Source organism: Hyla sarda, chromosome 4, assembly GCF_029499605.1.
Source record: "Hyla sarda isolate aHylSar1 chromosome 4, aHylSar1.hap1, whole genome shotgun sequence".
Lineage (NCBI taxonomy): Eukaryota > Metazoa > Chordata > Amphibia > Anura > Hylidae > Hyla > Hyla sarda.
This window is the reverse complement of record NC_079192.1, coordinates 103,812,954-103,824,651: the sequence shown is the minus strand read 5'-3', so window position 1 is coordinate 103,824,651 and position 11,698 is coordinate 103,812,954.

The window sequence follows — 11,698 nt, the reverse complement described above, 5'->3', positions numbered from 1 at the left end:
TTGGAAGGTGGGTAGGCGGGATCACCCTGAATCAGCAGCCAGCCAGCCCTGTGATGTCACACCCCTATACAGTCATGGTCGTCAATGTTGGCACCCCTGAAATTTTTCAAGAAAATTAAGTATTTCTCACAGAAAAGCATTGCAAAAACAAATGTTTTCCTATACACATGTTTATTCCCTTTTTTGTGTATTAGAACTAAACCAAAAAAGGGAGGGGAAAAAAGCTAATTGGACATAATGTCACACCAAACTCCAAAAGTGGGCTGCACAACCTTTGGAAAAAGTAACTGAAATCAGTCACTTCCTATAACCATCAATAAGCTTCTTACTCCTTTCAGCCGGAACTCTTCCTTTGTAAACTGCTCCAGGTCTCTTTTATTGGAAGGGCGCCTTTTCCCAACAGCAATTTTAAGATCTCTTCACAGGTGATCAATGGGATTTAGATCTGGAATCTTTGCTGGCCACTTCAGAACTCTCCAACGCTTTGTTGCCATCCATTTCTGGGTGCTTTTTGACGTATGTTTGGGGTCATTGTCCTGCTGGAAGACCCAAGATCTCAGACGCAAACCCAGCTTTCTGACACTGGGCTGTACAGTGCGACCCAAAATCCTCCACCATATTTCACTGTAGGTACTGTGTTCTTTTCCTTGTCTGCCTTATTCCGTTTTCGATAAACAGTAGAATGATGTACTTTATCAAAAAGCTCTATCTTCATCTCATCTGTCCACAAGACATTTTCCCAGAAGGATTTTGGCTTACTCAAGTTTCTTTTGGCAAAATGTAGTCTTGCTTTTTTATATCTCTGTGTCAGCAGTGGGGTCCTCCTGGATCTCCTGCCATAGTGTTTCATTTCATTTAAATGTTGACGGATAGTTAGCGCTGACAATGATGCTCACTGAGCCTGCAGGACAGCTTGAGTATCTTTGGAACTTGTTTGGGGCTGCTTACCCACCATCCTGATTATCCTGTGTTGACACATTTCATCAATTTTTCTCTTTCGCCCATGCCCAGGAAAATTAGCTACAGTGCCATGGGTTGCAAACTTCTTGATAATGTTGAGCACTGTGGACAAAGGCAAATCTAGATCTCTGGAGATGGACTCGTAACCTCGAGATTGTTGATATTTTTCCACATTTTTGGTTCTCAAGTCCTCAGGCAGTTCTCTTCGCCTCTTTCTGTTGTCCATTCTTAGTGTGGCACACACAGACACACAATGCAAAGACTAAGTGAATTTCTCTACTTCTTATCTGCTTTCAGCTGTGATTTTTATATTGCCCCCACCTGTTTCTTGCCCCAGGTGAGTTTAAAGGAGCATCACATGCTTGAAACAAACTTATTTTTCCACAATTACAAAGGGTGCCAATAATTTTGTCCAGCCCATTTTTGCAGTTTGGTGTGACATTATGTCCAATTTGCTTTTTTTCCTCCCTTTTTTTGGTTTAGTTCCAATACACACAAAGGGAATGAACATGTGTATAGCAAAACATGTGTTACTGCAATTCTTTTCTGTGAGAAATACTTCATTTCCTAGAAAAATTTCAGGGGTGCCAACATTTACGGCCATGACTATATATTCGGCAGCCATTGCTGAAGACAGGCATTTCCTTCCCGGACGTTTTGCTGATAGAGCAGAGACTCTGTGTGAGCACTAATCACCGTTACTGACGGTACTGATCTTTACAGCGGCAAATCCATTCACCTCAAGCCTATATTCGTTCTGGCTAGAGAGAGAGCAGACACTGTGTGGTCACTATGGATTCAAGAAAAAAGAAACACTGAAACTTAGCACACCAATAAATGTTGTATATACTCTTTATTAGCAAAAAAAGACAAAAAGATCCAATATACACACAATGAATAATTAAAGGACACATATAAAGAGAGAGCCTATAGCACAACCCAGGAGAGGGGCCATGAACCCCCTCACCTGATATTGACCACCGTCCTCTAGGCTATCTCGTATAGACAATAGTATAACCAATATAAACTCACTGCAGTCAAAAATTAGATGTGCATCACAGTTCTCCGATATATGCTATAGGGTGCTTTGGTAGTTAGTGCAGCATCCAAAAAAAGTGGCAAGTGGGTGTCACAACACCCCTGAGGAAGTTGCCAGTTTGGCAACGGAATGTGTGGGGTTCTTGTTGACCCCGTCCTCCTGCTCATGGCTTTACCTCTCCTCTCTCCAGTTTGAGACGCTTGTTTCCCACTATAGGAAATTCTACATGCAAGTATATTGATATTTGTATTGGATATATGCGGCTGCTATTGGTATGACATTCTTTATTCTATTATGGTGACTTTTTATGCACTTCACCAGGCACTTGCCACTTTATTTGGATGATGTGCTAACTACCAAAGCACCCTATAGCAGATATCCAAGAACTGTGATACACATCTATCATATAAAAGTGAGTTTATATTGGTTATACTATTGTCTATACAAGACAGCCTAGAGGACGGTGGTCAATATCAGGTGAGGGGGTTCATGGTCCCTCTTCTGGGTTGTGCTATAGGCTCTTGTGAGCCACTATTTTAATTGGTTTTATGTGTGTCCTTGTCATTGTTCATTGTGTGTATATTGGATCTTTTTGTCTTTTTTTGCTAATAAAGAGTATATAGAACATTTATTGGTGTGCTACTGTTTGTGTTATTTTTTTCTTTAATCAATGTTGTTCTTTATCACTGATTAGCACCCAGCTTTGTTGATTAGGTTGAGCCCCCCTCACTAATCAGCAATACAGATTAGGCCGGAAGAAGGACCTTCCAACGTCCGAAACAGCCGGCGTAGCCTCTGAGCGCCCCTTACCGTCTCCGTCTATGCCGCGGTGATCCCGGACCTCGGGCCTGCAGCTGTTTACCCGCGGTGAGTGCACGCTACTCTTTTTCATTGTACATTTCTAGTTATATTGAATCTTATCCCAACAATAATTGTCAATCTGCCCAACTTATTTTGCTGTAGAATATTTTCAATGTGACTACAGGGTGTACACAATGGGGCGGTCTCACACTTTTTAACTGTAGGGGACTCCTCAGTTTGGGGATGGTGCTGGAAAAGTGAGACGTCCGTATAGGAAAGGTGGGGAAAAAATTGGTAGATGGAAGAAGTATAGGTGGGCTGGGCTAGAAGAAAAGGACAGAAAAAATAAATATGGCCAATCAGAGAAGAAGTCACATGTAAGTCACTGGTTATAACTGCACTGTATTCATTTATTTTGTCTGCAGAGCCTGTATAGGACTGGTACCTACCCCGTATATAATTACTAAATAATTTGTAAATATTGGTCTCTTTAAAGTGTTTTTTTATTTGTGGTTTTTATTTATTTGTTATTATTTGTTTTTACTGCACACACAGGGCTGCCGTGGGTAGCCCTGTGTGTCTGTTCATAGGAGAAAACACAGCAGATTTCCCGCTGTGCTGCAGATTTCTCACATCGGTAAATACTCTGCATATACAGTATGTGTGAACCTATGCTAAAGGAGAAAAAAAGGTTAAACTTTTTTCTTTTTCCTCTTAAGGACACAGGATGTACAGGTATGCCCTCATAGATACATAGTTACATAGTTACATAGTTAGTATGGTTGAAAAAAGACATACGTCCATCAAGTCCAACCAGGGAATTGAAGTGAAGGGTGTAAGGGGATAAGGGAAAGGGATGTAGTTTTATAATTCTGCATAAGCATTAATGTTATTTTGTTCCAGGAATGTATCTAACCCTGTTTTAAAGCTGTTAATTGTTCCTGCTGTGACCAGTTCCTGAGGTAGACCGTTCCATAACCGTTCATCCCCTGGTACTTAAGGACGTAGGGCGTACCTGTACACCCCAACATCTTAAGTGGCTTTAAAGCGAGAGCAGGAGCTGCGCTCACTTCAGAGCAGTGAATGTCAGCTCCCATGAGTAGCCAGACATTCACTGCTTATGGCGGGCAACGGTGATCCCACTGCTGCCAATCATTTAACCCTATAGACACCCTAATCAATAACGATCACGGCATCTAAAGTAAAAGTAAACATCTGCGGTAGCTCAGAGAGGCTGCCTGAACCCCTACGATGTGATCACGGGGGTTGGGTAAGCCCCAGAGGAGGGTCCCCTTACCTGCCTCCTGCCACCAATCGCCGATTAACTGATGTATTCAAAAATTACCTTTATTGCCCCATTTTACAAAAAAAAAAAGTACATAACTGGTATTGCCAGGGGCGTAAGTGTTAAGCCTATCAGGCTGTATTTGTGCGAGGGGCATGGATATCTTCCGTTTATATAGGCATATATAACGCCTCTGCACCTACTGGCGGGGCGTACGTGCCGTTTTGCGTATTCAAATCTCCTGCCAAATCCTTTGGTGCTCCCGCAGCTGCTCACGTTGCCGGAGTCTCGCTGGTCAGGAATTAGTCTCGGGTAGTGAAGGCAAAGCATCACTGGTAACCTGCTGGCTGCCTCAGGGCGTGATACTTTCGTCAGCTGACTCCAGGTTAATGTACAGGGGGCATTCTTTTGCTGCAGGCTGACTCGGCCCTTAGCGTTATCGGGATCTGGGTAAGTGAAGTGGGTATGGTAACATGCTGTTATCCAAGTCTATGTCGGGCGCGGTCTTGTCATCTCCCATAGTTTGACGCTGCCGCACGGTGGGATGCCCGCCTCCCACGTGGTAAGATCATGGCTTAACTACAGTGCCAGGGCCTCCGCAGATATGCTGGTTAAAACAGCCACTGGTTTCAGGAGTCAGAAGCTTGCGCAGCGCCTGTCAGCCAGGGTGGCTGCATCAGTGGGTTCGGTGCACAGTTCTCCTCTCCTAATTGGTTTCCCCGCGATTTACAGGCAGACCTTCTCGCAGTGGGCTGGCAAATTTACCGTCAGGTTAGATGTTCCACTGTGCGCTTGGCACCTGGATTAGTGGTCAGTCAGCCACACTTGGGGTGTTGGAGCGGAGCGCTGGTTGGCCGGTGTTTAGTTCCCCCATACAGTATGTAGTTGTACTGTATTTTGATCGTAAATGTTTGCAGCCTACTGGGTCATCAGGGCCTTACATGTTACCCTATCCTTTACGTTCTGTTTGCGCAACGTACTTTTATATAATATATATAAGTTTTATTATAAGTTATACACTCCCATATCAGGCATACAGTCGCTATGGATGCATACTCTGCATGCACACATACTGGTACTATAACACATAATTTGTGCATACAAATACCATAACACATACACCATACATACACTATTATATCATGCATACCTTATTACTCTGCGCACACACCATGTTTATGTCACATGACATGCATACGGACAACACAATACAATACAATGCACACTGTTCTATAATGTACTATGCACCTCACTATACCAATCATTTGGTCACTATGACAAGTGTATCAGGCATGATTGCTACAGCAGTATACCATGTGTTTTGTCGTAGTTTGTCTGCATCCCTGTCATGATCAGGGTATTTAATTACAGTACATATGATCATAGTGAATGTATTGTGTTTGTGGTCATAGGTTTTACATACAGTACACTCGGTCGTAGAATACATTGTACAGTGTGTGCAGGCATGGCCTTTATATACAGTGTATATGGTTTTGTGGTTATATACAGGGCTTACAGTTATGGGATATACAGTTCACACGATTGCATGTGTTCACATACAGGGCATATGGTCATAGTATTTAGTCACAGTGTACACGGCCATGGTATTCACAGTGCTTACGGTCAGTGTTATTTACAGTTCATACGGTCATAGGGGGGCATTTATAAAAGCATTTACCCATTTTTTTCTTTCATAATTGTCGCAAAAAAGTCGCAACTGCGACTACGCAATTTTCTGTGTGACAATCATCCCTAAGAGCGAGAAAAGCAAGAAAATTTTTTTGAAATTGACTTGCAGTAGTAAGAGATTTATAAAATGCGACTGTCTCTAAAAAGTTGCTATAGAGGAAAACTTTGCTTAACCCCTTAACGACGCAGGACGTAAATGTATGTCCTGGTGAGGTGGTACTTAACGCACCAGGACATACATTTACGTCCTAAGCATAACCGCGGGCATCGGAGCGATGCCCGGATCATGCGCGGCAGGTCCTGGCTGTTGATCGCAGCCAGGGACCCGCCGATAATGGCAGACGATCCCGCAGATGTCCGCCATTAACCCCTCAGATGCTATGATCAATACCGATCACGGCATCTGCAGGATCGCGGTCACTTAATTGGATGATCGGATCGCCCGCAGCGCTGCCGCGGCGATCCGATCATCCAGCACGGCAGCCGGAGGTCCCCTCACCTGCCTCCGCTGTCTTCTGGGAGTCTTCTGCTCTGATCTGCCTTCCCGCAGACCAGAGCAGAAGATGACCGATAACCCTCATGTCCTATACATAGCACTGAACAGGATTAACAATCGAATGATTGCTTTAAATAGTCCCCTATGGGGAGTATTAAAGTGTAAAAATAAAAGTAAAAAAAGTAAAAAAAATTAATTAAAAAAATTTGAAAAACCCCCTCCCCCAATAAAAATGTAAATTGCCCCATTTTCCCTATTTCACCGCCAAAAAGTGTTAAAAAATTATTTTATATACATATTTGGTATCGCCGCGTGCGTAAATATCTGAACTATTAAAATAAAATGTTAATGATACCGTACGGTGAACGGCGTGAACGTAAAAAAAAAAGTCCAAAATTGCTGCTTTTTTATAACATTTTATTCCCCCAAAAAATTAATAAAAAATGTATTAAAAGTTTTATATAAGCAAATATGGTATAAATAAAAAGTACAGATCACGGCGCAAAAAAATGAGCCCTCATACTGCCACTTATATAGAAAAATGAAAAAGTTATAGGTCTTCAAAATAGGGGGATCTTAAACGTACTAATTTGGTTAAAAAGTTTGTGATTTTTTTTTAAGCGCAACAGTAATAGAAAAGTATGTTATCACAGGTATCATTTTAATGGTATTGACCCAAAGAATAAAGAACACATGTCACTTTTACCATAAATTGTACGGCGTGAAAACGAAACCTTCCAAAATTAGCAAAATTGCGATTTTCTTTTTAATTTCCCCACACAAATAGTATTTTTTTGGTTGCTCCATATATTTTATGGTAAAGTGAGTGATGCCATTACAACGGACAACTGGTCGCGCAAAAAACAAGCCCTCATACTAGTCTGTGGATGAAAATATAAAAGAGTTATGATTTTTTGAAGGCGAGGAGGAAAAAATGAAAATGTTAAAAAAAAAAAATTCTGCGTCCTTAAGGCCAAAATGGGCTGAGTCCTTAAGGGGTTAAAGGGGTATACCAGGCAAAACCTTTTTTTATATATATATCAACTGGCTCCGGAAAGTTAAACAGATTTGTAAATGACTTCTATTAAAAAATCGTAATCCTGCCAATAGTTATTAGCTTCTGAAGTTTTCTGTCTAACTGCTCAATGATGATGTCACGTCCCGAGAGCTGTGCATGATGGGAGAATATCCCCATAGGAACTGCACAGCTCCCGGCCCGTGAGTCATCAGAGAGCAGTTAGACTAGACAGAAAACAACAACTCAACTTCAGAAGCTTATAACTATTGGAAGGATTAAGATTTTTAAGAGAACTAATTTACAAATCTGTTTAACTTTCCGGAGCCAGTTGACATATAAAAAAAAGTTTTGTTCTGGAATACCCCTTTAAATTTACTCCAGCACATTCCTGGCTTACTAAAATGCCTTACATCCTCTAAAATGAATTGTCCTCTTTTATTAAAGGTATTTTTTTTTTTTTTTAATGAAAGTGTGTTATAACTACATCATACATTTTTAATGCTTACTTTTGTGCACTGTGTGTGATTTTTTTAATAGTTTTTTTAGACAAAAAAACACTGACAACCATACACTCACAGAGACACATACCCAACCTCAACCACATACACACACTCCAAACATACCTTGTCCACTAGCACTTCCACTTAATGGTCTGTATAGTTTTTCTTCTTTGCAGGCTCGCAATCACTGTTTTGCTGGACCACCGGAATCCTCAAAATCAGAACTGTCTAGTGAGTTTGGCGGAATAGTTTCCTACAGGTTGTGTTGTGGCAATGGCGGACGACATACTTTGTAATATTTCTTCCGCGGCACTAGGCTGGGAAATGTGTTTCGATTTTGACCTCCTCTTATCACCTACTTGGGCCATCCCAACAGGTTAGGCAATGCAGGATGATTTTGAGCATCAGAAACAAGTGAGGACAGCGAAGAAACACCTCTATACCTAACGCAGGAACAGCAGATCAATCTCTGGCACTTACCTCACAGGGATTTTCCCGCTTTTGCATACGTGCGACAAATTTATTAAGTCCATGCGACAGAATACTAAATTTGTTGACCGTAGGCAAAACAATAGTTGAAAAGAAATTACTAAAAAATAGACTACAAAAGCAATGTTTCATAAATGTCCCCCATAGTGTTTATTTACAGTGCATATGGTCATTGTAATTATACAGTGTATATGGCAACGTGTTATATGCAGTACATACACTAAGTGTGCACACGGTCTTAGTGCTTTATATGCGGCAGGGTCATAGTATCCATATAGGCAGTTCATACGGTTATGGTATTTGTACATGTGTATGCTGCAGTGCATACAGTCATACTACTTTATATGCAGTGCATACGGTCATAGTACTCTTGATTAGGTTATAGCATCTGCTGCACATTCATTCATGGCAGTTATGTTGTATGTACGTTTGTTAGCATTTACATCATGGCTACGTCCATAACATGTATTGTGCTCTATCATTCTTACATTAGTAACTTTAAATATTGCATATGTGCATAGCCTGTTTTCAGCGTAGACATTCATAGTGTTTGCATCTGAGAGATGTTTATAGCGGTTGTATCATCTATGCGTTCATAGCATTGGTATTGCACGTTCATAAGTAGGCATACAAGGATCTGCATTTATACCGTGCATCATACTGTTCATTTATACTGTGCACTAATGCATAGCATTTAAACATTGCATTTACACCGCTCACTCACTCATAGCATTTATACCGTGCATGCATGCATAGCTTTTTTACTGTGCATTCGTCTATAGCATTTATACCGGGCATTCATTCACAGCATTCATACCGTGCATTATATCCATAGCATTCATACCGTGCACTCATTCACAGCATTCATACCGTGCTTATGTTATAGCATTTATATTGTGCATATGTTCATAGCGTTTGTTCTGTACAGTTATACTGGGCATTTATACCATGCTCACATTTCTCAGCATTCATACCGTGCTTATGTTATAGCATTTATATTGTGCATATGTTCATAGCGTTTCTTCTGTGCAGTTATACTGGGCATTTATACCATGCTCACATTTCTCAGCATTCATACCGTGCTTAAGTTATAGCATTTATATTGTGCATATGTTCATAGTGTTTGTTCTGTGCAGTTATACTGGGCATTTATCGAACACATGGAGAAGGAGAAATGTCGGCACTGCCGCACTCACGATACTGCCGGAGTATACTGGATCACTGCACCGTCAGATCCAAATGCCACAAATCCGGTGCTCAGTCCGCCATGAGCATAAGCGTTGATAACTTGAAAGAAGAGATCGCAGACGGCACTCACGGAAACAGCAAGAAGTTTTATTCGGGATCGCTGGTCCACGCAACAAGAACGCCAGGTAAGTCGACCGGTTTCGCGCTACGCAGAGCGCTTACACGTGACCTCTGACATCAATTAACCCTTCCCCCCTTAAATACATACACCAGGTAATACAAAAATAGAAAAATAGACATTACAGGGTTAAAAGCACAAATATTGTGTATGGTGTGGAGAGACTAGCATTAGTATTTACTAACTAGCTATAGCAGCGCCTAAAACTGTGTAACACTAACGGAGGTTATGCATTGTACTTAAAACGCTACGTGTGAACATAGGTCCTATGCTAACAACATACACCTGCACTATGGAAATACATTAAGATCCTCCCGTAGGTTTAAACCTAGTGGTCCTATGGCGTCTGTAAGTATAATCATTTCAGATTCTTTTTGTAACAATAATTTATGTCTGTCTCCACCAAATTTTAAGGGTGCAACTGTTTTTAATCCTAGGAATTTTAAATCTTCAATTCTGTTATTGTGTTTACATTTCATATCTTCTATTACTTTTGGGCAGCCTTTTCCAGTAGTGAGTGAATGATAGTGTTCCCTAATTCCTTTATGCAGTGGTCTTATGGTCTTCCCAATATAATATAAACCGCATGTACAGACTAATGCATAAACAATATAGGTACCGTATATACTCGAGTATAAGCCGACCCGAGTATAAGCCGAGACCCCTAATTTCAACCCAAAATCCCAGGAAAAGTTATTGACTCGAGTATAAGCCTAGGGTGGGAAATACATCATCCCCCCCTGTCATCATCCAGACCCGTCATTAACATCCTCATCATCATCATCCCCTTGTCATCATCCCACACATCCCCCCTTCATCATCCCCTTATCATCCCACACATCCCCCCTTCATCATCCCCTTGTCATCATCCCACACATCCCCCCTTCATCATCCCCTTATCATCCCGCACATCCCCCCTTCATCATCCCCTTATCATCCCACACATCCCCCCTTCATCATCCCCTTATCATCCCACACATCCCCCCTTCATCATCCCCTTGTAATCATCCCACACCCCCCCCTTCATCATCCCCACCCCCCTTCATCATCCCCACACCCCCCCCCCCCTTCATCATCCTCTTCTCATCATTCGCCCTCAGTGGTCTTCAACCTGTGGACCTCCAGAGGTTTCAAAACTACAACTCCCAGCAAGCCCGGGCAGCCATCGGCTGTCCGGGCTTGCTGGGAGTTGTAGTTTTGAAACCTCCGGAGGTCCGCAGGTTGAAGACCACTGCGGCCTTCAACATCATCCAGCCCCCTCTCACCCCCTTTAGTTCTGAGTACTCACCTCCGCTCGGCGCTGGTCCGGTGCTGCAGGACTGTCCGGAGAGGAGGTGGTCCGGTGGGATAGTGGTTCCGGGCTGCTATCTTCACCGGGGGCGCCTCTTCTCCGCGCTTCCGGCCCGGAATAGAGGCGTTGCCTTGACAATGACGCAGAATTACGTTGGCAATGAACGCACCTCTGCGTCGTTGTCACGGCAACGTGACTATTCTGAGGCCGGGCCCGAAGCGCTTAGAAGAGGCCTCCCCGGTGAAGATAGCAGCCCGGAACACTATCCCACCGGACCACCTCCTCACCGGACAGTCCTGCAGGACCGGACCAGCGCCGAGCGGAGGTGAGTACTGTACAGAACTAAAGGGGGGTGAGAGGGGGCTGGATGATGTTGAAGGCCGCAGTGGTCTTCAACCTGCGGACCTCCGGAGGTTTCAAAACTACAACTCCCAGCAAGCCCGGACAGCCGATGGCTGCCCGGGCTTGCTGGGAGTTGTAGTTTTGAAACCTCTGGAGGTCCGCAGGTTGAAGACCACTGCGGGTGGGGGAGTTCACTGGAGTATAAGCCGAGGGGGGTGTTTTCAGCACGAAAAATCGTGCTGAAAAACTCGGCTTATACTCGAGTATATACGGTAGATTTGCATGTGACAAAATCATAGATAGCGAGATTCTGTGACCCTAATTGTATACTTTTAGTTTGTATCATGTGAGAACATAAATTGCACTGTCCACATTTAAAACATCCTTGTGGTTTTGATTTTTCTATCCAATTTTTGGACGTA